Here is a 22,156-nt window from a genome sequence, read left to right as displayed (position 1 = left end):
CTCCTTCTTTCTTCTCCTTTAAGGATACACGATGTCCCTCCAGGTTCTGCAGTCTGGGTTTGATTAAATAATTATAAACTTCAAGCAGCAGATCTATCATTTACATTCCTGAACATGCCAACATGTGCCTTTTGTGGAGATGCCAACCAATACCAAAGCTTCTCTCATTATTGTCATTGAAAATACAGTGGTTCAATGTTTGTGCTATTTCCTGGATTTTGGCGATATAATGTTGCCCAGCAATTTGCTGTCAGTGCCAACAACACTAAAGAACTTCATAATAAATCCTTTCTATATTTACTCAGTCCACCACTGTGTCACTGAAATTAGCATTTTACGATCTTATGCTCCAAAGCACCTATTTTCTCTCTTTTAACTCCATGGTATTATGAATCCTAACAGAAAATCCATCAAAGCATGGTTTGCTTCAGCTTTTCTGTATAACGATTGCTGTCAGTCATGTTTGTTTTCTGAAAGGATGTGGAGCTTGTAGCTTCATGGTAGATGATAGTAAAGATAAACCAAACTAACAAACAAGACAGAATGTTTAATTTAGAGATGTTACAGAGAGATTGCATGTGAGATGCCATCACTTCATGCAGGCTAAAGACCAAATTTACAAACAGAAAAAGACACCACAAAGTAACAGGACCAGATCCTGCTCTGAGGTCCAGATGGGCCAGCTCTGCTCATCTGAGTGACAGGCAGAGTGAAGAGAGAGGGTTTGATTTCACTGAATGAAAATATCATGCTAATGGAAGAAAATAATAATCAGTGCACGGTCTTCAGCAAAGGACTGTTCTCAGGGATACTCCAGCCAACTCATCACGGAAACTGTGGGACCATTGGAGCTCAAATACTATTCTATCTGGGTAATCCAGCCCTTTGCTTAAAATGCTGTAGAAGAGAATAAAACAGTGCCTTTTGCATTGAAATCCTCAGAGGGGCACTCTTGTGAACCCTGAGTTTGGTGTCCTGTCCAGGTGGTTCATATGGGGCCAAATTCTACTCATTTGTGGTCTTACCAATGAGTGGTGACACTGCACACTCTGCCCACTGGGAAAAGGAATAGGCATAGCCTGAGCAGGAGAGAGGCTGGTATTAAAAAGATTGTGGGGAAAATGAGAAGCAAGGATTTTCTAGGAAAAGGAAGAACAGGTTTGACAGAAAAGAAAGAGCAGAGGGAGATCGTTTTTGCTTTTGCAGTGTGAAAAGTGAAAGCAATGCTTTCTGGAAAGAGGAGGATGACTGGAGAAGAGAAGGCTTATGAAGAGACACACTGTGGGACCCACAGTAGTTTTATTTGTTGCTTGCTGAAATAAGCAGAGATTGACATTTTTTGACTAATAAGAAGAGCATTGTTGCTATCTTATCTTAATCCCCAAAAGCTCAAAAGATTTTGCTGAATGTTCTGGCACAGAGCAAGTCCACCAAAAAAACCCTCATACCCCAGAATGGAGTATTTTGGAAATGTGCATGTGTGTGCGCGTGGAGTCACGAGGCTGGGAAGGAAACTGCTTTGTAATCTTAGCCCTCGTGGCAAAAGCAGCTCCCACAGCACTGTGTGATGTGGGTACACACAAGCTGAGTTACAAGCTTTCACAGACACAACCTATCGTTATGAAAATCTCACAGCAGAAGTCATTTAACCCATCCTGTCATGCCCCCTTCCAGTGGTACCAATGTCACGGTTGCACCAGTGAGAGCATCAGGGCCACAGCACAGACTCACGGGGAGAGGACATGTGTTGTAGGATCCATTCAAACATTTTCATTAATCATAAGGCATTTTGAATAACAAGGATACTTGCAAGGAAAACAAGCTACTGCATGGCAAAAACCACTATCTGATTTACAAAATGAAAACAAGGGTTATTTGGCTCAGCAGCTTATAGTGCCTACAGAGCCCCTTTCTCTCGGTGCGAGACCCGTGGGATTTGCAGCGGGGTATCAGCCACCAGAGGACACTCTTATTTCTCCAGGAAAACTGCTCTGGGTAGCACAGAAACATGAACAGACAACTAAGCCAAGAGGCTCATAAAGCTGAAAACCAACCTGATCTTCAGGTCAGATCAAGAGCAATTTTGTAAACAACTTCCAGAGCATAATCTACATTTTGCTTTTCATGAGACAGGCTACAAAGCAGGATTTTCTTATATTGGGTTGTACACCCTTGGACTAAGCCATCTATTAAGCTGTTCACTTAAGCGTGATAATTGTACAGGCACATTTGATTACATGGAGAAAATGTTTCAGCTGATTGAATTGTTAGGGCAGTAACCCAGCTTTTTCTCTGTTTTGGAGTTCTGTCATATTCATGCAGCAGAAGTGCTTTTCATAACCTTGTTTTAAGCCCCCACAGGTGATGGAAGGGTGTGGAAAACATTAATAAACACAGAAAGCAAAAATGTTCATGCAATGCTGCTTGCACACATAGCTGGCTGTGTAGCTGTGTATGTAGCAAGCTGTATGACAAACGTCATACATGCATTAGGTGAAAACATGGGACCAGCTATACAGAAGTGCCCAGTTTATGCCTCTGCTGCAGCCTCTTACCCCAGTAGAGGCACTCAAACTTCCAGAAACTCTGGGAACTCAGCATATAAAACAGTAAAATGAAATGAAAAAGAATCCAAACAACAAAAACCACCCCGTTTTTCTGTTTCTGTTTTTTCTACTCTAGATGTATTGTTCACATTCTTTCCTGATTCAAGTCTGTTGAGTTCAGTGTGTCAGTGCTAGAATTTGCATGGAAAAGCATTTCTGTTACCATTAAAAAAAAACGTCAATCTCTGGAATAAAGAAATCTCTTCTGGCGTGACACGCTGTCGTGGCTCTATTCTGCTTACAGAAAGATGCTTCGTCTCCTTCCTCTCGGCACTGAGGACACACGTAGGGAAAGCAGGAATATGGGCTTGTACGGGCTGGCACAGCTTCCAGCTCATCAGAGCAACTTCACTGAACTAAGCAATGAGCCTACACATTTTATGAGTTTAAACAGTAAGCAGAGACTGAGCCCTAATTCTCTAGACTTGTGGTGTGACCAGAAACCACCTCCTTTTCTGCTTCTGATTTTCCCCAGTAGTAAGGAAAACTGAGCTACAAGAACAATATTTCACCAACAATTTCTTCTAAAAGTATTCTAATAAAAACATCCTGAAACTAGCATTCATCTACTTCCTTTTATAAGTTCTTTTTTGTTCCGAGTTTTAAGATGGTGGTTTAAATCAGTGGCTTTAATCTTAAATTAAAGAGCACAAAACAGAGTAAAAATTATTACCGAAAATAAAGTAAGTTTTGCCATCTAACTTATGGTTAAATTACTAGCTCAATTAGTTACTGAACTTATAGTAGTCCTTCCGTCAATTTGTCATTAAATAACAGGGAAAACATCTATTTTGGGCTTTTAAAAATCTGAATATAAGCAACTGGAAAAAAAAAATGTGGGTGCCTTTCCAGAGCCTCTGAGATACTGAGGAATACAGCAGATATCAACATTGTTTTAATTTATTTTGTCTGCTTCCATCTGTGCACACTGCACTGTTGGCTTGTTGCGATGCTTGATTTGTTATTTTATACCTCTATGTAGGAAGGTCACTTACTCTACTTATGTTTTCACTTATGGGACCTCATTCGTTTCACAAACCACTACTGCTAGGATGATAGAAAAGTCTGTTGAAAGATATGAAATCCCCATGATACAATGGCGACAGTGATTATTCTCACACTGTGACCACTGGGAGGAAATTTTCCTGGGTTGATTTTGGACACTGTGCTCCTGGACTGACATCTTTCGTAGATTAGCAGCAATACAGGTTGCATTCTACCAAAAGACGCTTGTTAACAGTGTGCAAATACATTTTTAAGTTATGGGATTCCTCTTTCCATCACCTTTGATGATACTCAAGCGTTCCTACGTACTTCTATGTCCAGCAAAGCACTTTAGGTGTGCTAAAAAATGAAGCAATGGCACTAACAGATATTATCAAAAGCAAACATCTAAAGGAAGCAGTGGCACCAATAGACGTTATCTTCAGTCCATTTGAGGCTTTGGGAATTTGATCCTTCTCATGCCATTCTCCACCACATAACATCCCGATGCTGTGTTGTCACCCTGTGCCCCTAGCTCAGTACAGCGCAAACTCATGTAGCTCAGTTATGCAACCCAAGGACAGCTGGGCAGAAGAGTGTTGCCTGTTTCTTAACTACAGTCCCTTCATGTATCTATCTACACTAATCTATCCACAGTGCCAGTTACTACCATCCCTATTTTCCACTTCTACAGCCCCCTCAGTCCCTGTGTTTGTACTGCCCTGTTGAACATGGTATTACTTTCTAGTCTGATTCTCCAAGTCTCTTCCTCCAAATTGTTCCTTTAGAAGCATAATCTCTAGACAGGCTCTAAGTAGTGAATTAGGCAACTGTTACTGTAAATTTAGTCATCCTCTTAGAACTGTCTGTATCTTACCTTGGATATTCATGGGCAGAAAATGATGCGTGTTCTTTTCCACTCACATCCCTGTCCTTAGCCATGTTAGTCACCTCACATCTGAAAGTGGAGCAGAGATGCATTTGAGGCCCTGAACTTTGCCTTTCCAGTTGTTTTCTTGAGCACTTAGTGCTCCACTAATGCTTTTTTTTAAAAAAAAAAAGTATTTAAAATAAATGCAAGATTCAGCAGGACATTTTTTCCTAGTGTCAAGCAAGAGTCTGCTTGTCACTAGGAATTACTTCTGCCATGATCATCATTAAATAATACAGCTGCAAGCAAAAAATTACATTGTGCAAACCAAATAAAAACAAAACAAGCCCTTTCAATCCCTTAACGTTCTTCCCACAATGTTTTCTCCAAATTCATATGCTCACGCTTCAAGAAAGTACTGTAAAAAATCTGGTTTGCTGAGTGGGTGGGGTCTTCACTGGCACCGTGCCAGGCCATACATATGCCATGCTTGCTGGGGTTTTTTTACTAGGTAAAGGGAGGAAAAAGTATATGGAAGGTGAGAGCAAATGGCATCCTAGAAAATAATCAAACTCCTTTCCATCATTAACCTTCCTAAGGAAGACAACTGGATATAAGAACAAGGCAGCCGCAAGTAAAATAGAGCACAAAGTATCAGTGATTGAAAACATCACATACAAGAATGTGCACAATCTCAGAGCCATTTGAGGACTCAGTCCTCTGATGGATGCAGCACACAGTATTTGCAGGGGTAAGTGGAGAAAAAAATACATGTTATGTTGCAATTCACTGATTTACGGGAAAACATCTGTTTTACCACTTTGTGCCATATTTCCATTGATTTATCCGAAATATTAGTTTTATAACTTTATCTTTCAACTATGCCAATGAGTACACTGGGATGGATTACAGATGTGTCAATGTGTCGCCTCAACCCTCTTTAAGGCACACAGGGCTGCAATAAAGTGGTAGGTGTGGTTTCCCTCACCATGTGGCTCTGTTTTCTTCTGGACCCACCTAAACCAATGGAAGAGTCCACTACCTTCAAGTACTCATGGTCACTTGGCTGTTAGCGCTTGCTGTACACTTTAAAAAGGGCTTTCTAACCTGTTTCTGCCTGGTTGAGATGAATTTTCAAAGACCTACTACGTAAACTATTTCAATGGACTATAAGAACTGTAAGGCTGAAACCGTACATTAGCTCTTAAAGTCCAGTCACCTGAGACTGCAGCAGTGTCTTGCACAGAAGAGTCTGGAGAGTACTTGTCTACACAGCCCATCCACCATGGCTTGAAGTGGTTTCTCAACACCCACTAGAAAACCCAAGAAATAATGTAAAAGACCAAAACTACAATGAGTTTCATTAAGATAGCAAGCGATCAATGGCATCATGAAAGACCTATCTCCCCATAATAGCAGAGAGTTTATTAAATGCATATGCAGGATCTTTTCAGAAATGGCTTGCATATCATATCATAGAAGAGTTATCTTTTTTAAACAAAGCAAAGCTCCCAAACACACAGCCTAGCCAGCCTGCTCCAGAGGGAAAAATTTCCCCCTAACTCCAAATGGGAGGGCTGGTTTATGCCCCAGCTGAAGGCACCAGTCAGGTATTAGGGAGTCTGATGTGCCTGACTCGCTTGCTGGCAGTGACCAATCTCCCCAGTACTACTGGGTAGAGCCAGCAAACCCCAAAATATTTCTGAGAAGCCACAGAACTCATGACGACCCGCACAGGTGACCAGCATAAGCACCATTTGCCCATGACCTTGGAGGCAAGCAGAACACAATGCAAGCACATTTCAGCAAGGAGCTGACACCTGACCCTGCACTAGCCCAGTTGATGAGGAGGAGAAACCGCTCTCTGACAGGCAGGCATATAGGTAGGCAGGGCTGAAACACAGTGTATTCTAGTAATTTGGAATGACAGGGGAGACATTGCAGGTTATTACATCTAGCGCACGCTGGAGCTTTGTTTTGTCTGACTCGTGCGATATTCTGGGGCTCAGTGCTCTCACCCCAAACTCTGGGAGGAAGCATGAAGGGAGAAGAAAAGGTAGCAAGAAGGAACAAAACCACTACTATACTCACATTCGCCCAACACAGAGACCAGGCCACATTTGGGACTGATTTAGAAAACTATTTGGCAGCATCTGTGGAAAAATGAAAGATCAAATGACACCTTTCTCTAATCTAAGTAATTTCTAGAAGTTAAATGTGAAGCACCCCAATCAGCCACAGAGATAACTCTTCTGCTGTTGAGCTCATATTGTCTCCGTTTGATGCTTATGCAGGCGGTTGTATGCATCCATATCTAATATTTGTCAGTTGGTAGGGCCTCAAAAATTTCACAGTGGATATGAAAATCCTGTTTAGAAAATGTGAGCCTATAGCAATAGGTGGGCCATTTCAGTTACTTCTGGAGGGCCATTAGTGCTAGTCCATGGCACAACTCTCCCCATAAGCCCCTGAAAAATAATTGGGTTAGAAAAGGGATATCAGACTTGATACCTGAGTTAGAGGTAAAGCTTCACTGAAACTTTGGTAGGACTGAGCAGAACATCAATGGAAGAGAGACAGTTCCTTGAGACCATTCCTTGAAGACCACTCCTTCACTCCTGTTGTGGTGACTTTAAGTGAGTGAATATTCTCGGAGACAACTGTTCTGCTATTGAAAGAACACAGTATAGAGAGATATTACTGTCCCAACACAGGACAGTGCTTTAGCCTGTGTGTTTTTATTAGAGCTGAGAGAGTTTCAGAAAAGAGCCCTGTAACGTGCATGTCCCCCTGGTGAGTTTATGCATGCTCCCACAGCTCTAGTAAAAACATACGATGAAGGTAAATTAGGGCAGACGACTGCTTCTGTCAACACTGAGCAAACAGCATCTTTAAGGTTTATGTGTGACTTAGAATTCAAGAATGCAGACTTTGTTTTTCATTGATGGGCTTGTTAAAGAAAATACTTTGATAGTTCCAGAGGAAAAAGAAATTATATAGAAATGTGAAGAGATTAAAGCAAAGAAAGAACCTTGACATCAGACGGGAGCTTGTTTGATTAGGTCACCCTATAGACTAGAAATAATTAAAAATAAAGAAGACAGATGGAGGATGTCAGGTGCTTAAAACAACATCTCGAGTCTACCAGCGCTTGTGTTCATGCAAGCCAAGACTTCAGGCTTCACAGATGTTGAACGTGTCTTTTGGCTGAGGATCTCAGGAGGATGAGGAGAGGCACCAGAATTTAGTGTGAGCAAAATGGGGATTGTGCAAGTCTGACAGCAATGAAGAACATTTGCTGCTATTAACAAGCAGAGAAGGAGCTTTCCCGTCACTGTTCTGGGGCAGGCAGACAGGCTTGCCTCTAGTAGGGTTCCCTGTCTTTTGCTCCTCACCTGCTGCTGATTACTCAGTCTGCCTTTGAATTAATGAAGTGGCTATTTTCCTTAAGGAGCAACTTGTTTGAGTCTCAGGGGAACTGCTCCTGCCTGCCTGGTGGCTGCAGCGGCAATGCCAGCAGCCTGGCAGGTGGTGGCAGATCAAAAAGAAAAACTCCCACAGAGCTTCTGGGGATTTCCTCACTAATATGCTGATACATACACTAGTTGACTGACTGACACTACCTAAATATTTGTCCTTTACTGCTATGTTTGGCTATGATTTTATAGAAACTTTGGTGGTTTGTGACTTAACCCACTTTATGCATGAGCTGCTTTGACTTTTGCTTGCTGCCCATCTGCTAATCACCACTGCAGGATTAGAAAGGTTGACATCAGGCCATTTCACATGAGTTTTCTCTTTCTCAGCGAGAAACCAATGAGTTTTCACCTCCCACCTAAGTGCTGCAGTCAGTAACGGAACGGTAATGGACTTTGACAGAAACCAAGGAAGTCTATGCTCATATATTTACCTTGCACAAGGCTATATATTAGTCCAGAAGCAGGAAGGAGTTCTCAGTGTCTGGACATCTCTCCAGAAGGTATTTACGTGTTTGCTAAATTCCCACTAAATGGGGAAGCCTGGAAATGGCACAGATAAGCTACTGTCTCCCAGCGGCACTGGGTTCAGCTGCAGCCAGAGCCAAGAGTTGCTCCATAAAAGACCAAGACAGACCAAGACTGTTAGAGGGAAACAAACCAGAAATATCTGTCTTTTCACTGTAGTCACTTGGAAGCTTGATGCTTAACTAGGAGAGACAAACAGGTAGCATGATTGTTCAGGTGATCCTGGAAATACACATTATTTAAGTATCTTCTCCTATCTCACATTATTTAGAACAGATACCATTTGTCCTACTATATAAAATGAAATAGGTAACTTCCTTTTTTTTAAAGTCAACTCGATAGGATCATGCATGGTATTTAACTGCAGTGATAAATACATATGGTTTAGGAATTCAATTATATTTAAGTTCTTCTCTAATAAAGCTAGAACAGCTGGCTGCCAGATCCTCAGAGTGCTTCAACTTTGTCAGGAGCATCCAGCATATTTTAAAACCATCTCTTGACCCTACAGAGGAGGTCAATGTTTCTTCTGGCAGCCCACTAGTTATTTTTTAAGTGTCTTGATTTTTTTCTGTGGCATAATGCAATTTTACTCATTATCACTACAGATGTCAGACCAAGACTAGCAAGATTACAGCAGTAGCTGGAGCATATGGTTGAGTCATATGAATAATAATCATAAATCCTTTTTGACATTGGCCCATTATTACATCCTGATCATGTCCCCTTGGAATCTCTTGTTTGGTGTAATGTTTAAGTCATTATAAGGTATCTCTAGAGGTCTAGATTTATAGAGATCTTTACTGGAGAAACACAGTATTAGCAGTATGTTTATACAAACATAAAACATTAATATGATATAACAATATATCTACATGTAATATTTATGGAGACATACAAGAGAAGCAATTAATGATTGGCAGTCACTAAAAGAAATGTTTCTGATGACATCCTAAAATCACAGTGTAAGTCAGAATGACAGAGACGTTGCCTGAACTGACATTGTTAAAAAAAGAAAACAAAGTATATGCATACAAAGAAAGTGAAAAGAGGCAGTCTTTATAGTTTTAAATGGTAACATTTTTCTAGCCTTTACATTTTATTTTGGGAGAAAGAAGGGTGGAACAAGCTGGGAAGGTAGCAATAAGAGAAGGTTCTTCACATCTCACTAAACAATGTTTGCTCTTTTCAAGAGGATTTTACAATTAGAGGCTACCAATTTCTTGGCCATCTGCAGCAGGCGGTAGTGATGGGGTCACAAAATCCTTGGGTATGTGAAGTCCAAATTATGGGGAGGTTTTGATCCAGATTTGAATACTGATGCTCACTCATGGTATTTATAATGACCTGACACAATATGCTAAATCAAAACCCTCAGGGTTTTAAAAAACACTCAATATAAGTATCATAATTACCAAACTGAAGTCACAGTAATGTGACAAATCCCGAGCAGCTTTCCCAGGGATGAATTTTTGTGACAGGAGTCCATGCCACGACTACAATGAAAAGAGGCTCACTTAAGACTAGTGTTAGAGGAGCCTCCAGCAACCCCCACCTCAGATGTAACAGGGATACCCTAAAACTGAGCCTTTTGGATTAAGAAAGAAAGAGTCTCCACTGAGATACCATGTAATGGGCAGTCCAAATAGTGACAGGCTGAAACCAACACAAATATGTTAACTAAGCATCATCGGCTAACACTGTTGACTAAAATGTGTTGAAAATTACTTCATTTTTGGTGGACACTTCCTCAATCATGGCAGATTTGTTTTTGCCAACCTTGCCTGCCTCCCACCACAGGCTTGTGCTGCCTGAACTCAACGCACACCTGCATCAGTCCCGCACAGCCTAGGGGAGAAGGACAGCACAAACAGGTTTGATCCATCCTGCAGATGAAGCCTGGTGAGATGGTGGCCTTACCAGTGGGAGAGAGAGCCTACTTGATTTGAAGGGGTTTTATTTGGAAAGGAACCCTTTTTTTGTTTCAAGTACAAAAGTGATAAACAGAATAAAATGAATCTAAACACTAAAATATAATAAAAGTCTGTCTCCAGGCCTGACCAGCTATCCTGACCTTAACTGGAAGATAAACCAACTTGGTACAGCTGTGACCATTAAACACGCCAAGGCAAAGACCTGAATGCTTGAAATGATACAACATATTGGTGTTGAAGAAAACAGCCCTGCTCTCGAATGAAGTGCAAGAGTGTTGTGGTTTTTTCCTTTCTTTTTGATGGAATAATTATTATTATTGGGAACTGATTCCCAAAAGTCAGCATGCTCCATTCTTATTTCTTGCAAATAAGTGAAATATTTTGGTATTTGCCAATTAACAAGGCTTTGGAAACTGCTTCCTATTTGAAGAAGCAAAGCAGATTGCGATACACAGAAGTTATCCAAGAGGATACTTTAGACAGATGCACCAGAGATGACATCTCTCTTGTCATCAGCAAAAATGATACAGAGCATATTGCTAAGTTATTCAGCAATTTTCAAAGAATCCTCTTTAATGCACAATAAGAAACAGATCTTGGTTGTCTTTTCGTGTATGTCAGACTTAAACAAAAACACAGAATGCACTTGCAACCATTGGTGTGAAAGGGTACTTTCAAGTACAGGCCTATTAACTGAAACATTCTGCTATAAGATATCAAAAGACTGCCTGTTTGCCACAAACTGCGCAAAGTTATACTCATTTTTCTTAGTGGCAGTAAGTGGTTTTAATGCAAGTAATGGAATTTAAAACCAGAAAGTCCTTATTACAATTCAGAGTGCCCTTTGTCCTTTGATAATGAACACCATATTAGTGTCTTGAATTAAAACCAAAACCTTAAAACAGGATATGTTGTTTCAGCATTTTGAACTAAGTGACCAAAACTTTACTACTGGAAGTTGATTGCATTTAATTGCATATAGACGAAAAAATAAAAACAAGTTCCAAACTCTCAGTCATGCCAGAAATAAGAATAAAATGAAGATGTACTAACATATTATAAATTAGAAAAATATGCCAGAAAGAGATAACCTCTGTAAAAAAAGTCACGTGTGACATTTGGTATAAAGCAATCGTATTTGCTGTGCTGGAAAAAGACAATAGGGAAAGGAAGGGAGGGAAAGGCAAGGCCAGGCAAAGCAGGGGCGTGCATTGCATGAAATGCATCCCAAGAGGCTACTGGAACCAAATGTGTTGCAATTTAATTACTCTTACCACAACACTCACTTGATTAAAAAATGAAAGTAAAATCTTGAACTTAAAAAAAATTTCAGCTACAAATGCAGAACAGGGAATTCTATTTTTGACAAGGGTCAAATTGATTATCTAACTAAAACACATATAGCATTTCAAAAAAATAAACCATTTGCATCTAAAATGTAATGTGAAGGTTTAAAGCATATTTCTCAAGTAGAAAAGATCTGTGATACAGAAAAAAGAAGGGTAACAAATTGTCCTTCCCACCAAATCAATGAATAAGGAGTACTCTACAGATCAGAAATTTCAGTTAAATTACATCTAATTGCAATTCAGTTAGACCAGATAGGCCTGGTCCTTCTCCATATATATATATATATGGCTTATGAGATTTTGATCAAATATTCCTTCACCGTAAACTTGCTTGATAAAATCTCAGAAGTTTGGATGGAGGTTTCAAGAAAAATATTCTGAAATGAACAAATTTAACCTCAGAATATTTTGAAATTTCATTTATAATCTCAGTTTTTCAGGCAGAGATTTGTATAATGCTCTTTGCTTAATTTTTAGTTTCTGGCGAGTCAGCAGAAGTACACAGCGTACGAACTACTGTTGCCTAACATGACACAAAGTAATCGCGATAGCTTACTCCTCCTTAGCATGGACTGAAATATGTTGCACAAGGATCAAGAGTGAAAAGAAAGACATGAACCTGAATTCCCCTAGTCTCTTCAGAATTCTTTGAACTACTTTTAAGAGATCCACAAAAGATGATAAAGTGGAGCAAACCCATTACCTGTTGCTGCATTTACTGCTCTTTAACTTTTCCAGCACAGCTCCGGTGAGTTTAGGACCCTCATTAACCTCTTGGCATCGCTCCGCTCTGGACCGTACAGACACACCAGTCACTATGGAGTGTGTCCTGGTGATGTAAAGTGCTGTCAGGAGCGGTTAAGATATACCTGCTGTGAATGAAAAGAGGACAAGACATTCTTAATCAGATGAGCACTTCTCCTTAATTTAAAATGAACAGACCATACTGATTACTATATTATTCGATTGTTACTATTATCGACATATCACAAACTAGGAACAAAACTGGCTTATAACAACAAATATGTTCCAAAATAATAAGTATGTTCAAAGATTTAGAACACATTTCATGATTCTGGAATAAAATACTTCTTCCCAGAATTTTGATTTTGTATAAAATTTCAAAAATGCTGTGTTTTTATTTCAGATCAGAATAAGTTAACATTTGTTAAGAACTGGGGGTTTTGAATACTAAGCATTTTTTAAAAACTGGAAACTGTGAATACTGATTAGCTTAAGAAATGGAAAATGTGAATAGTGACCAACTCAAACTAGTTTCAGATGAAAAGTCTGAGGCAGAATTATTCTTGAAAGTATATTCTCCTTTATTTTGTCTACTTCACTTATAAATCAGTCAAGCAAAGGCTATTCAGTCCGTCTATTTCCAGATTATTGCAGCGTTGCATCATCTCACCAAATAGGAAAACTTCCCCTCACTTTATTTCTTACTGCTCTTCTGATTGAATTCATCCCCAAAACATCCATCTCCCGAAAAGCTGTCTGCCAAAGGCTGCCAGAGGTGCGCAAAGGGACTGGGATGAAGCTGAAATCCCACTGTAGCACACAAAACCTCCTCACAGGGAGTGTTGCCACGGTCTTTGCCACTGTTTCCTAAAAGACTAAAGTTGATAAGGAGAAACAGAGTGATTTAGGGAACGAAATTCAATTCAGTTGTGATGAAGTTTCATTTGAATGTTCCCCAGATCATATTTAAGTTTCACCAAAGCAATACCCTGCTGTGGAGGATGACAGAGTTACGGGGAATAAATGTCACAGTTCCCTCAGGTTATCTGTATGACATTACCCTTCTTGACTGCCAAGAGTTAAATCAAAGGAGGCTGCTGGGGCAGAAACTAAAGGAACATACACACACACCACCCCCCTCAAAAAAAGGGGAAAAAAAAAGAAAAAAAAAAGAAAGAAAAAGAATGAAAAAGAAAAAAAGAAAGAAAAAAAAAGAAAACAAGCAGGAACTTGGAGAGTCCAAGGTAATAGGGCTTGGGCTGTGATCCAGAAAGTGGAAGCCCACCTGGTGCCCTGCAGACCAGTTGTGTTCACCCATCAAAGGGCATAAACTTTGCATCAGAGGTGTATCGAAACCTTACACATTTCTGGCTCCAAGGGAGGAGAGCGGCGGCAGAGGTGCAAGCAAGGTGAAGGGGATCCTAGGGAAGTGCAGGCAGGAGGTGCAGGCAGCAAGGCGGCTCTCCCCAGCCAAAGGTGATGGCTGGGGCCACCTGCCTGCATCAGGTGGGGGTCTGAGGTTAGGATCAAACCAGGAGAAAGGATTCCTTTCCCTCTAATGTTCCTGCCCCTGGCAGGCAGATACTGCTACAGTTTGAGGACACTCTCTTTAAGTCGCTTTAACCAGTTGCTACCATGGTTGTCAGCAGAAATAGTGCTTGGAGGTGAACCTTTTGCACAAACGTGAACAGTAAATTATGGATGACAATCTAGAAAAAATGGACGTAAGAGTAAGGAGCAAGAAGCCAAGCTATTGCATCAGCTATAACCCCAGCAGTGAGAAAAGAATTAGATGCAGCTTGCCATGTAATACCCAAAGCTGTTATATATTTATCAAAATTCTATTTACTGGAAGATAACATTCTTCTACCACCATCTGGATTACTGAAAATAATGTGTAAGTCTCTGAAGAGTTATAATTAAGTGATAAAGCAATGTTTTTCTATGAATTAAAGGGTGCCTTTGATTCTCCTAGCAATATGATTTCATCTTACCAAGACAAGATTTTTAAGTGCTCATATAGTTTTCATTATTATTCTTACTGAAGGAAGTGTACAAGCTCTCTGAGAAGAGTATAGTATGTATAAGCAATGGACAATATTATTGCCTGCAGGAACTAGTACTTCTTTAATAGCAGCTGAAATATTTATTGCTAATCAGCTATATATGGCTTTATACTAACTTGAAAGACAAGCCAACTTTGTACAGACACCACTAAAGGTATGAGGCAGCTTTCTTGTCGTCAGCAAAATGATATACAGCAAACTATTGAATAATTCAACTAGAAATGCTCCGAGATCACCTTTACAAAATACAAAACAGAACTCCGAGTCTTTCTTTGATGTTAAGATTTTACAGAGCAACAATAATGCACTCTGGATGAAGAAGGACATTGCTTTGATAAAATATATGATATTCAGTCCTACATACCTTTTTGGCCATGTAACACTGCATTCTCTTCACAAGACTATTTTTTTTAGTACTATAGACACTTCAGAAGAGTAAAAATGTGATGTGTAATAAAGTCGTGACACACAGAAGAGTAGTAAAAGACTAGTCTATATTTCCTGGCCCCAGACAACTGACAGGGTTAAAAAGGTTAATACCCTGACACAGGACACCAGCGGCTACTGTTATATGGGGAAATCTTTTATTTTTTATGTTACTTGTCATAAGAAAATGCAAAGAATATCTTAAAGCTCTTTAAATCAAGCCAAGCATCCTCAAACAAACAACTCAAGATCCAGATCTAATGGAGTTATTATTTCTTTTTCTGTGTAGTTTAGAGCTCAGTGTTAGTTAAAAATAATCTTCTAAAACTACTATAAGATATTCTTGTACATTATACATGATGGCAACATGTTAGACTTCTGACTTTTTAAGGACTTTTAGATAGTGGATTTGTTTTCATGCACACACTCTTTGAGGAATATGACTGCTTGCATATTCATTTTTTAACTTTTTAACTAAAGAAAAAGTTGAAGAAATTTTAAAAATTCTTAAGAAGCTCAGATTTAAATTAATAATAAATAAGTACTTATTTATGGCCCTAACTTCCATTTAATTCCATGGTATTTAGGTGCATGAATAATTTTAAAAATCTTGAAGGGACTTACATCTCCTTAAGCATAAAAACTCCAAATTATTTACACAGAAAGTAGCTTTCTCTTTTTTTTTTTTTAACATTATGTAATACTAACTCTGCATAAAGTTTGAAAGATGTCAGTTACTATGATTTGCTATTTGTATGGAAAATTCAGTGAAATTTTCACTGGAAGTTATGAGCATTTGGCTTCAGAGACACAGCATTTACAAGAATTCCTTTTCAAAGAGAAATTCCAGCCATTGGTCTGGTAATGATATAGCCTTTATCTCAAAAAAACAGACTAAGAATATTTATGCTTGGGGAAAAGACCTGCCTGTGTAAAAGAACATTTAGGTTTTCTGTATTCACATTTATAGGATCTCTTGCAAGATACTCTGGAATATATTATTGGAGCTGGAAATAGAGCCATCAGATCTGCGCCTGCTTAACCCCTCCTCGCTGCAGAAATATCATTTAGTAGTAAATCCATGCACAGAATTCTAGAAAGGGCTGTTTAAAATGTTTTTGGTTTTTTTTTCTTTTTTGTTTAATCAGTCCAAGGCATCTGCATTATCTGAAGAAAAACATTTACATTTAGACAGTATTTGATAGAAGGTATTTTTAAGTTCTAATTCAAGCTTGTGTTTACAAAGGAAAATCTTTTGTCTAATATGCTAAGATTATATGAACTTCTAATGCATGGTCTTGCACATATTTTATATTTAAGTGCAAGCCTTCATATTATGACCGAGATCACTGCAATGTGAGTAACACCAGGCTGTGCCATACCCAAACAGGGCCCAGTGACTCCCAGAGGGCTGTGCAGTTATCTGTACACCAGCTGGATGCGACCATCGAACCCCGCCACAGCACTATCACCCTTACCAAAGACACACGCATGACAAGGAGGGTAACTACCTCCCTGGTAACTTACTATTCATGAGCTACATTGTTTCTTTCTCCAATAATAAAGCAATAATTGCCAATCGTTATTTTATCCTTAATTGGGTTTCCATTAAGGGCTTGGGAGAAAAATCTCTAAGGAGTAAAATTGTGAAGAATCTAATCCAAAATTGCAAAGAACTGCTCCTGCCGGGAGCCGGGGCTAACCTGACCTGGCTGTACCGACGTTTACAAACCCAGCCCGCTGGGGTTAAACTCCAAAGCCAGCAGAGGAGTGGGGGCAACACGGGGAATCCGAGCTGCTCGGCAGGAGCCGGCTGCGCTCCGCCAGGGCGGTCCGCGCCCGCGCAGCGCTGCCCGTGCGGGACCCGCCGCACCAGCGCCGCGGTGTGAAGGGCCGCAGCGGGGGGGGCTGGCGCAGCAGCGGGCCCCGCAGAGCCAGCGTGCCCCGGGCAGGAGGCTCAGGGGCGCCGGGGTGGCAGCGGGGAGCGCGTCCCTCCCGCGGCGGGCGCTGGGTGCCGGGGGCTGAGCTGGCTCCGCAGCGGGCCCGGCCCTGCGGGCTGGGGGGAGGCCTGCGCCCCGCTGCCCCCGGGGCTGGGCCGGCCCTGCGGGCTGGGGGGAGGCCTGCGCCCCGCTGCCCCCGGGGCTGGGCCGGCCCTGCGGGCAGAAGGGCCCTGCTGGCACAGTGCTTTATCCGGGTTGAGATCTGCCAGGTTCAAGCGCTCAGGGGCCGTGGCAAAGATAATCCTTAGACCAAATAAGCGACCACAGCTAAGTGAGATTTGACAATGCAGCGTTATTCACTTTAAGTACAAATTATAAACATCGTATATTTATTCTGACTTGTACCTTTAGCATGGTTCAAGATATTGAGATCCTGGGAGCAGCTTCTGTGTGACTGAGCTAACTATAGTACGGTCCTTGTTAATGATGCATAAACCAACCTGAAAAAAATCAAGAACTGCTGAAACCTTAAACTGACACTGCAGCCAAGCCAAATATTTTCTGGTATATGTAGCTACATTGCTGCTCTGATTTTTTTAAGGGTGGGGGTTTTTTTCCCCCCCTATGCTGCATCTTTCTATTTCTGCAGGTCACCTGCTCTAAGGCCACTTTCCATTTTATGAGTGGAGATGAAACAGCAGGTTAGGCAGGAAGGCATCTGTTGTGCTCTCTGCCAGAGACTTTGTTTCTTTTCTTGCTGTTGTTAGTATTTGGTTCTTCTTTGCCTGTCTCTCTTCAACCTAATTTTAAAGACACAGACAGTGTAAATCTGTAAACCATCTTGGATGGTTTTAGTATGGAAAAATATGGATATATATTTTTTAAGTTCACTTTTGATCATAGTCATTCAAGAAAAACATATTTCAAATAACACACTATTTTTATCAAATATTATTTTTTCTGTTTTTACTAGATGCAATCAGCAAGGAATATAATGTATGTAAAGCATGTTTGCTTAAATAAAAGCAGCAGTAAATACGAACCAAAACTAGATCTAGCAGCAATTACTCCAAGTTTCCTCCAGTACCATAAATTCATGGTGATCTTATTTCCCAGGTCAATACATTTTGCATCTCTTGGGCCTGAGAGATGCTATTTTGTAAATATGTTGTGAATGTGAGAGGAAATGGTGCTTCTGCAGCCTTGCAAGCACTGAACTGATTCGTGGGGAAAGGAGGACAATTCCCTCTCCCAAAGGCAGATTTTGGATGTTCCAGGTGCCCGTTTTTGGCCAGTCTCTTTAAATCCAGACGATCAAAACAGAGAAGAACTAGAGAAAAGGGGAGTGGAATACTCCGGGCCTGGTGGAAATGGCAAAACTTCTGCATTAGTAGAAGAGGAGATCTAAAAGTAGAAAACTGTTAAAAGGGTTAAAAAGCCAGATGCCCCGTGCTTACTGGAGTTTGGCACCGCAAAGCAGGAGTGACAGACAGAGCTCCTTTTAAAACTATTTTTTCATTTTATAACAGTTAAAAATAATCCTTGTAAATTTGATAGTATTTTTTATTCAGGTGAAAATCCCTAGCTCATTACTGATGCCTCTGGAATTAGTCACTGTCACAGCAAATTAGCAAGGGAAGGTGAGATGGTGACTTACCCCGGTGGCGCGGTGCACGCAACCCCACGCAGCACGCGGGATCAGGACTGGCGCGAGGAGCTCCAGGGTTTGGAGACTAAAGAGCTGATTCCAGAAACTGATTTTTTACTATGTCGAAGTGACCCTGTGTGTATGTATTTAACAGTCAGGGAAGCCAAAGCAAGCAAATTGAAGAGTTAAAGCGAAGCCAGACATAAAGCGAGCAGCAATGTACCATTACAACTATCCAGGCTCCCTGCAGATTATCGCCACATGGAGAAACTATGTCTTGTGGTTTCCTGACATGTTCTTTAGTGCATGATCAAGCTCCAAACAACTCCGGCCACATGATGCCAAACGCAAACCTTCTTGAATACACTACTACCTCCAAAAGGCTATTGGTGCCTAAGGAACCCTCAGCCTTGCGCACACACATAAATGCACACTGGAAAACAACAGCCCTCAAATGATCTGCAGATTCAGAGGCTCTCTCAGGCTTACATCACAGACTATCCCTCCCCAAGTTGCCTCAGCTTGAAAGCCCCAAGCCTCCATACAGGCTGGTGTGAGCGCAGCTCATCCTGCTTGCGGTGGAGAAGAAGAAAGATTGCCCAGGGTGACATGTGCTTTCTCTCTTCTTTCTCCCAGTATTTCTGGCATCTTCAGCAACACTTCACACTGTTATATAATGGAGAGGAGAAAGAATATTTTTACAATTTTTATCCCATCAGGAAGGTTTCGTGTTGGTCTTCCTTGTTTTATAGACTAGTTGCAATAAACTACAGTGGAGGAAGATACAATGGCAATATAATGTAGGAAGAGCCCTTGCCTTTCTAGAAGTTAGGTACTATGAGCCTCTTCTGTGTCTGCTGACAGGTGTGGACACCCACGCTCCTTCCAAATACTTACTCAGAAGCATGCAAGGAATGCCCTTGCCAGCCACCCAGCAACAGCATCTGTGGGCTGTGGATGAGATCATTTCGTGAAGGTAAACATGGAGATTTCTCCACCAGAAGGTGATGTTGCAACCGCTCCCTGGCACGCTCGCTGGCTTACCACAGCTCCTGGCTGTCGTGTTTGCCCATCCCCTTGAAACGGAGAATCACTAAAACCCCATTGATTTTCCTGGCTTGGCAATAATTATGTAATGGCTACGGATGGCTTATGTTATCTGATAATTAGTTTCATTAGAACTGAAATGAATGGATTTGAGGGTTTTTTTCCTCCTCCTTTTTGTTAAAGATGTTCTCCTAGGGGGATATTGTGATTACACCTGCACTAAGGTGACATGAGAATGTGGGGCAGGAAAAACAGAGGATGACAAAGAGGCCAGGACATCCCTGGCTCTTTCTGGCAGCGGTACTGCTTCATCACCTCAACAGGTTCCCCTGCAGAAGGTGCTTGGCACTGACTACGCACTCTGGGGTCATAGTTGTTTAAGGCAAAATTGTGGTATTTATCCATCTCCCAATATTGAGATCATTCTGCAAATCTGCTCATTCAAAAGAAAAGAAGGGGAAAAAAAAAAAAAAAGCATTTGGTTTCAGAGCTTCACAGCCTCCCCAAGGCTCCATGCTTGACCTGCAGGTTGTTAAAGGATTCTTACGGATCTTTAATAAAAGTGCAAGTTACCCCTGAAAGTGGTAGGTAATTCAGTGCTCAGAACCACAGCTCCAGGCAGGGTCAGGCTGTCTGGGACGAGAGCAGGAACCTGGACTGTACTAGCCTTGCTATGGCACAAAATGAGAAAGAAGGATGAGGAAAGACAGATTCCATAAACATATAACTTCTAATATGCTGGGGCTGTTAGAAGCAATCCCATAGAAAAATTAAGAAATCATCATACTGAAACAGTTCTGGATTCGGTACATACGGACTTCAGCCAATACTGTCCAGTTGAAATGAGAAGAAAATGACTTCTGCAAAATTAATATGTAAGATAAAATTTTACGGTTTCAGTTGTATTAATGTTACTACAAAAACTAACAAAAGCCAAAGGCTCCTGACTTATCATCCATATAACTACTAGCACAGTGGAAAAAAATTCATCCTAGAATAAAGTTATATGGCTTGCCAGCTGTAAGCCCTGCATTTTGTGGGCTAGTACTATTCAAATGTGTTATTTCTTTTTAATTATCATGCCAAGAATAATATTTCTTCCATTATATAACACGGTCTTGCCCAGGGAAGGAAGAACTCTTTGTTACATGTATATTTACTTTCTCACACATACTGAAGACATTTAAGCTCAGCAAAATTCCTAGGAAAGTGCTTAGGAGGACACGCATTTTGAAATCTATGATTTGCTTCATGGTTTTTAGTGGGGAGGGACACACATTAGTGAGAAAATAAAGCATGTTATAAAAGCACTACCTGAAAAATACAAATAGATGGTCATTCTTTGAAAATAAAACTAAGAGGAAGTTTAAAGAGGGTAATACACAAATTCCTCTGTAGAAATGAAGCTTGTATGTATCAGAACTTAAAAAACATCAAAACTAGACCTTGGTTAGTTATCCATGTCTGATATTTCGTATGACAGCCACAGCCCCTTTTTTGTTAGCAAACTATTTCCAAGTCAACTTTAGCATTTTTTACAAACGCATTTAGTAAAAAATCTCCCATTAACTCAACGAAACTACAGATCTCCCTGGGGACTGCTGAAAAGCTGTTGGCAATGGGCAATATTTCAGACTAATTGTGTGTGATAGTTACTGTCCACCTGAGCCCCACGCTGTCACTCCCTTCCCAGACTAGAGAGTACCTAATTCAGATACGGTCTCCAAGATAAACAGACATAGAATTGCAGTGTAAATATTGTGGTATACATATTTACAGCCTTTATTCTTCCTATCACTATGCCCATAAACAATAATAATTTTAAAATCCCTTTTATGAAAGTTTAAAGAAAGTAAATTAAGTGGTTGCAAATAACAAAATAAACAAACAGAATTATTCAAATCCTTTCTCAAGCAGTATTCACTCTGCTTTATTTAAAAAGTATACTAAGAAAAAAATCCACTTTGACCAAAGTAATCCATACCAGAAATTAGAGAATAAGCCATCTACTGAGTCCATTGAGAAGAGAAGTTGAGGCATAAAAACTACTAAAACCAATTACTGTAAAACAGCAGGAAAAAAGAGAGAAAAGGTGACTGACACTGAAGGATGGCTCCTACCTTTTCTGATGAGCAGTGAACATGGCAGCGTGACCTGGGTGGTCTCAGATCTGCGTGGCTTCTGGGCTGGGTCTAGTGGCAACGTCACTGCTGCTCTGAGATGCCCCTTAATATATGACAACAGCTTTGAGGAAAGCATTGCTATTTAAAAGGGAAGATTTTAAACAGCATGTTAAGATAAATCACGTATTTCAACTCAGATTTCGTTTGCAAGGCTGCTGGGGGCACACCTCAAACCTCCTCACGCAGGACCCAGAGATGCCCCAACAGAAGGAGGCTGTAACGTGGCCGTGTCCCACCTCAACTGTGGTTCTGTACAGCCCAGAGAAAGCAGACACAGGTTCGTCATCAGCTTCAGAGAGACGCCCTTTGGGAGATGAAAACATTAAGGCAACGGGTGACCTGCTGACAATGCAA

This window comes from Nyctibius grandis, chromosome 10 (assembly GCF_013368605.1).
Source record: "Nyctibius grandis isolate bNycGra1 chromosome 10, bNycGra1.pri, whole genome shotgun sequence".
Lineage (NCBI taxonomy): Eukaryota > Metazoa > Chordata > Aves > Nyctibiiformes > Nyctibiidae > Nyctibius > Nyctibius grandis.
Note: the sequence above shows the minus strand (reverse complement) of the source record.